Raw genomic sequence first — 7,134 nt, forward strand, 5'->3', positions numbered from 1 at the left:
TGTATTTTACGAACTACTGTGCAGCAGTGGATATCTGAGACATCTAAAGGAAAAGCATATGTCTCTCAACAAGAGGGTGCACTGGTCCTTACAGGCGGATTATCTGCGTAACAATACGAGCATATTGTGAAACGAGTGTATTTAGGCCACTGAATAGATCAGATTTCGGATTGTTATATATGGAGCGCTATTGAACGGTTTAGGATTCTAATTGAAGCTCTAACCGCAATAAATGGCGGTTATGTTGAATAACATGACCGTCAGCAATGGCACCTTGTGCACATATAAAAATTCTTCGAAATACTTGTTTTTCTTTAGGTGTCGTCCTAAAAATAAAGCATGAAGAAAACCCCAATTCACGCGCCGTACATTGTAGAAGTTGTTAAGAGATAAAGAGCTGGACAAAGTGTCTATGTGGCTTCGATGCTTCAGAAAATTCTAAGAAATCCGGAATGCAGTCAACTGCCCTCACATTGACAAGATAGGTTTATCTATGGCGCCTTTATTAGTAGAAGCGTCCATCTATTGGCCAAGCGGTACAGGCAAGCCTTGAAAAGCAAAATGTTTTTTGGCAAGGAAGATTAATAACTAACAATAATCAACGGCGAGTTCCTTTCATTCATCAATTATGGGGTACGTTTTCGCTTATACTTCAATGTCAAAAGTGGCATGACACAAAATTTGTTTCTAGAGACTTTATAATTGTTGCGCTTAATTTCGGTTTTCAGCTAAATGAAAAATTGCTTTCGCTAAGTTTAAATTTTGCATATATTATATATATATATATATTTGTTTTAGAGAATTTTTAAGTATGTCGATGTGAGAATTGGAGCACGGATTAAATGCAATGGGAAAATAAGAATAGCGCTATAATATACCATGATTATTAGGAAAATGTTTCACCGAGTGGCAAGAACGCAATAAGAGCGGGGTTACTTATTACTGTATTAGGAAAGTATCAAAAAGTAGGCAAAAAAAATCATTTGCTTCTGTACGAACTACATAAACGTTAATCGTTAGAATCCCGGTGATTACTTCGAAGTAATTTCCACAGCATTCTATGCACTCGTGTCACTGTCTTATCAAGGTTTTTTATTGAATTACTTAATCACCTTTAGTACTTTTCCTTTTTTGTCCGTAATATAGAACACGATACACGCTTTTTAGTAAACTATTTTTCATTTTTACGACATGAAAATACCGTCGAAAGCCCTTTGTCTCAATCCGTTCACCTAAAACATGGCTTATGGATCGTGACGAACGAGCTAATGTGGCATCACCAGCACGACCGCGGGTCAAGCAAAAGCCGGGCAGGCTTTTGTCGATCACGTCAACATAATGACAAATCATTATGTCTGAGTTTAGGAGCTCGGGCGGAAGTTAGGTAATGTCTCAAAAAGCCGTTGGACGTTTATTCTATATAGGTGCGGTAAAGTTTATATTGATTTATATTGGATATTTTCCCAGTACTAAAATTGGAAAGTTGGGACGGAAGAAATAGAGAAGGCACTGGAGCATTCTAATAGATGTACGGTGCCATTGTAAGGGGATAATGCGACTAATGCATTTCGGACACCTTCTGTGTTATGCGTTTTGTCGAGACCAAAATACTACCGAGACAGCCTGAGACACGTGCCTTATGTACGATGTTAGGTTAGTATTGAAGGGACTGGTCAAGAGTAACTTGTTAAGTTTGAAAACAGTATTTGGGACCTAAAAAGTGCCACTCGTTCTAGCCGAACGTCTTGGGTTAACATAGAGACTTGAAACTTGGGTATTTTATAAACAATTTAATTTAACAAGGGATTACGGTTTAATTTTGCATGACGCTCGGTGTCGAGCGTCACGCGGCTATAAGGCCAGATTTTTGCACAAACTTATCTTCGTTGATCAGAAATAGTGTCTCTACGTCAACAAGAACCAAAGATAGCAGTGGATGGCTTTAGATAGATCCAAAGAATAGCTCCAACCAAATATCCATCCAAAAAGTATTATACTTTGCGTTCGGGGAGACTACAAGGGTCTAATTCACTGGGAATTATCTACGAATTAGATAACTGATCAACACATTTGTTTGACTCAATTGTGTCACGTCAACCAGGCTAGTCAAGCAGAGCGATCCGACAGACGAAGTCGAGCTATCCTGGTTCGTGATAACGCAAAATTACACACGAAAAGTATCAAAGATGCCCTCCTGAATGGGGGACCCTCTTGCACTCTCGATATTTTCCATGCGTTAGCGGAGCATCACATTTTGTATTGACTGGGCAATCATTTTCGTGGCCTTATGTTCGACACGGATTAAAAGCTTAACACGTAGTTGGAAAACTTTTTTGAGACGAAATCCGTTACCTTCTGGCGAGACAGCATACATCACTTGGTGAAAAAATGGAAGGAAATCATAAACAATAAAGGAGACATATAGCATAATAACTTATTATCATAGCAGCGAAAAATATGGCGTTTTCTGTTTAGTAGAAAATCCGTAAAAACTTTATAGCCGACCTAATGGTTGCCTGTGACAACAACTTAACACTGCTGATAGAAGCCTGTAAGGAGCTCCACCTTCAGACAATCGCTAATCTTGCGCTTGCTTCGGTCCAAAACTGGATGTAGGAACACCGCCTGCAAGTCTCACCACATAAATAAAAGGCCATTTTTCTTAATGAGAAAAAAAACTCTGCAGAACAAACCCTAAAACCCGAAGCACCGGAAAAAAAAAATCTATATTAGAGAAATAAAAAGAACGCAAAAACACATTATATCGGACGATATACAAAGGATTAAGGGGGTAGAGTGCAGGCTGTTCAAGAATATATTGGCAATTTTGAAGTCAAGATCAGTCACCTCCTCTGTAGTCGCATACATCCAGTATCACAACATATTAATTGCTATAGAACGGTTCGAATAGGCTAAGTGAAACCAAGTAGCGAGATTACTGGGAAGTTTCAACAGTGGATTATTAAAGCAGGACAGCAAGATACATATATTCAATAATACTTGAAAAATAAACTAATTTTTTTCTAACCATGAATTTAATTTTGTGACTGTAAGCTTATATCTTACCTACTATATGTTTACTTTTGCCGTCGTCCAATAGAACAAGTTAGTAGGTAATACCGATTTATTGCCAGTAAGGAAGCCCACACTTTGCTACAAGTTACCTACGACTTAAAGAGGAACGATCGATCTGAATGGCGCGGAATTTAAAATAATATCATAGTATCACTTGTTACCACTGTACAAAATAAAACATCACTACTTAGCGCTTTCTATACAGTAAAATCAAAGCGATATGAACTGACCAACTTTGTGATTTAGATGTACGGGTTTCCGAAAAGTGCACTGAGCTTTTGCGTATCAGCCCAGATCACAAACCAAACCAATAGCATTTCCGTTTATGATCTGGCCTCTTTCATAATGTGACCTAAATTGCAAGCCTAAGTTACGCACAGCTGGCATAAGGGAGGACGAGATACCTCATCAACGAACCTTTATTTTCGACGATGCGCTAGACGGAAATAATCTATAGGGCCAGATTTAAATCCTCTCCGAAAAGACCCTTGTACTAAACGTTAGTGACGCCTTCAGAGGAACTTCTTTGTTTGCCGAGGATGCATCTGTTCAATATGTTTCTCAATATGTGCGTAAACATTATTCTTTCATGTAATGGCAATTTAGATTATTTAAATCATATATTTTCTAACGGCGTTTACTATTTATGTTTATTCCTGTTATTTGAACTATACGTACCGCAAACAGCCTACATGACTTCTGGATCGTGCCAAAATTGATTTAGTGATACAGACATCAAATTTACCTTTCTTTTTAAGATTAATAGGCAATAAAAGCAACTTCACAAGTTGGTTCACATAGCGTATTTGCGATCTAAGCTTCTGTCGACATTAGTTCTGTAATTGGAATAGATAGAAAATGTTAGCACTGTATTGCCTAGAGTTTGGGATGTATCGGAAGTGGAAGTGAACCTTCATCCTTGCGTCCTTACCTAAGGCATAACAAAAACAAATAAATGGTTTTCTTCATTTTGAGAAAATTATTTGCCCTGGCAATAATATCCAGCTATAATAAAGGGTAGAGAAAACATATAAACACCAATCGGTCGTATACGAGTAAATATCTATCGCGATTATTGATAACCATAAATATTAGATACACTTTCTGTTAACAGGAACCATAAACTCGATCTCGTGAATTAGGTCTGTATTGAAATCTCTTGTAAATCTGGGATCCTATTAGGAACTTCAGAGCCTTCGTGTGAAAATGGTTCGCCGAAAAACGACTGGCTGACGATACGTTAACCGTGCATTTAAGAGCCACGACGAAGTTAGAAACAAATATAGTAGTTCCCAGCTATCGTAACGTACATCGTAGACATGGGTAGCTTTGGTAGGTATCTGTTTTAAAACACTGAGATGGATAACCCCTTAGAAGTGTTGAAACAAAGTAATTTCTCCTAAATGGTAAATCCGAGAGATTCAAGGTAATTTTTAGATAGACAAAATTCCAAGAAAAATATGCCTCGCTTAAACCTGTAATTTTCAAAAACAGCTACTTTTTTCAATTCACTTCAGTTGAGTTCGCAATGGACTTCCGTCGCACAATCGAACGAACTTCGTAAGTGAATTACCTATCTTGGCGTAGTCGCTGCTATTCAGTCATCGCGCGAAACCATTGGTATCAAGATTGAGCTATTCTAGTATTGCAAACTAGGATATTACTTGTTTAATTATTATGTTTTTAGTAATGAGGCAGAAAGTAGTGTCTCTCATCTGATTTATTGATTCTTGTTCCAAAGTAGTCGAGCAAAATCTCTCAAGGCTCATGAATATGACTTCTTGGTTCATTGATTAATTTCTATAAAAGGGGGGCTTCGACGATGTTAGAACGCATGAAATTCAAGTTGAGGACTTTGTGCATCTCACTGAGTACTGTTTTCCGGTCGAAGATACGTTCTGATATAGATATCACGAATAGCAAGAGGATGGTGAACACCTGCACCTAATCAGAAAGAACAAGAAAATAAATTCGGATTAGTTGGCGGTAGGCGAAGTTAAGCATCAGATCAAATTGAAGCCCCTTTATTATAATAACGCAAGCAGATCATTCAAATAATTATTATCATTTGTCATCAAACATTATCAATGGTTTCTCTTACTTCTGCAATGACACAACAGATATCATTTGACTTCATCTATCATAACGAACTAGAAAACATGGTACGGTTTTTCTTAGAGTGCACTTTAGGTATAGGCTAAATAGGTATAGATATATATAGGTGCGGTATAGTAATGCCAGTGGGTCTCCTAATATGAACTTGCAGAATATCGAGATCTGAAAGCAACGAAACTATCTTAGAGCCTATGTACTATGTATGTATACTTGTTTTTATACAATTATTCAATACAATTTTTTTTAAAAACACACCTAACTACAGAGTTAATCAGTAAATGAATATAAAAATTAAAGGCAATTAAGTAATATAATAATAACTATTATTTCCATATCTTTCAGCAATCTCGCTGCAGCAGTGGTCGTATAATTTAAAATGTTCTTATTTGTAGATTATTTGTAGTAGTATATAACAATGCACTTTTGAGCAGAAATGACCCTGATCCTATCGTCACACTGCACGAACACTGCATTTACCGTCGGCCGCAGTAATGAGCGACCACTGCCAAAAATTCCATATGGCATAATATCACCGGCGTAAAACTATCTGGGCTAAAACAGTATCTTTATATCAAGAACAAAGGCACTAAATCGAAGGGGATATTCTTTTAAAATTGAAAGTACTATTAATTTTAACATGAAGATTTCGCTCTAGCAGACAGTTCTTCATCTAGTCGGTGGAACGCAGATTAACGCCCACTTTAATGACTTTGACGTGAATAACTCTGTGTGAATAATTCTAAAACTGTGCACAGGTCAAAATAGATGCAGTCGAATTTTTCTGCGAAAATTTTGAAGTAATGCCGACTTTTGGATCAGTATGACAGATGATGTTGCCGCTGCTTTATGTCCCACAAAGTTAAGTTGGCCAGAATAAAAAAAGCCGTGTTGACGCTAAGTGAGTGATTACGATCTTTTCTTAAACTTAACAAGCTATAAATAAACTCATGAGTTACCATCCATTGGGAACTTGGCAGTCATCTTGCGGACACGTGTGACTAAAGTAGTCAGGAACAAATCCATTCTCGTAGGAATTCGACAGGGAACATGCAGTGCTTTTATAGGCGTAGGAAAAAAATACTCGGCAGGAACTTGTTTAAGATTACGAATGGTAAAATCAGCCGAAATAACTAAGACGAACGTACTTTGTCATTTACAATTAAAATGTTCTTTCCCTTTGTACCGCTATCAGTAGCCAATCAGTGTTTGTCCGGCCGAATATCTGGAACGATTCTCTGATTATGTCGGTCCACAACGGAACGTCACTAACATTCGATGCGTAGCAATTTTCAGTGTCATAAGTAGCGTAGACACAAATGGCAGTAGTTTTAAGCGTGATCGCCACTAGAGAGCACGTGAACTTCAAGCCGGAAGCGTACTGACAGACCCAATGGATAAAAAAAGATCCTTAAGAGCAGGTTGACATGGAAATGCATGATGTCAATAAATCCTACACGAAGCAAAATAGCCATTAGCTAATTTTAGTGTGTAGCACGTTCGCGAATGGTTTCTGATCGTGGGCAGTATACAATCAAAATGTATTGTTTTCGACATGGCCGATGCCGAACACTTCGCATGATTCTAATATTGTTTTGCTAAGATAAGCAACTATTTTTAAGAGGCATAGTGACCGTCTATTAGAACCCCACTGGGATAGATGCAACGGTCATGTCGTGAGTACATAAGGACAAACCGAACTATCTCTAGCAGAGTTCATAGCTTTTTCCACCGCAGGTAAAGGTGCATTGATAGGCAGGTTATCATCAGTAAGAGGTAGGTATATATTATTACATGAATCGATACGTTGATTAGGACGCGCCAGTGTTTAGCTAACCTGAAATCGCAAGCGTTATCGGAAGCCATTTAGCGACCGCGAGAGCTCGCTGCCTTATTCGGTGGAAACGGATCCGAACTACATTCAGATCTCACTTGTGTGAACTCTCT

General features: G+C 37.9%; 1 long non-coding RNA gene across 2 annotated transcripts; it reads right to left on the reverse strand.

The window, feature by feature from the left end:
• Positions 1-4,776: 4,776 nt before the first annotated feature.
• Positions 4,777-6,604, reverse strand: LOC147755589 (uncharacterized). Of its 2 annotated transcripts, none has more exons than XR_015328098.1 (2): positions 6,147-6,604; positions 4,777-5,019 (listed from the first exon to the last, which is right to left on the reverse strand). It is a non-coding gene; the product is annotated as an uncharacterized LOC147755589 (long non-coding RNA). The 2 variants fall into 2 exon arrangements; XR_015328099.1 differs by lacking the exon at positions 6,147-6,604 and adding an exon at positions 5,612-5,676.
• Positions 6,605-7,134: the final 530 nt, after the last annotated feature.

The sequence above is a fragment of the Varroa destructor genome, unplaced genomic scaffold (genome assembly GCF_002443255.2).
Source record: "Varroa destructor unplaced genomic scaffold, Vdes_3.0 BEIS01000005.1, whole genome shotgun sequence".
NCBI classification, from domain to species: domain Eukaryota; kingdom Metazoa; phylum Arthropoda; class Arachnida; order Mesostigmata; family Varroidae; genus Varroa; species Varroa destructor.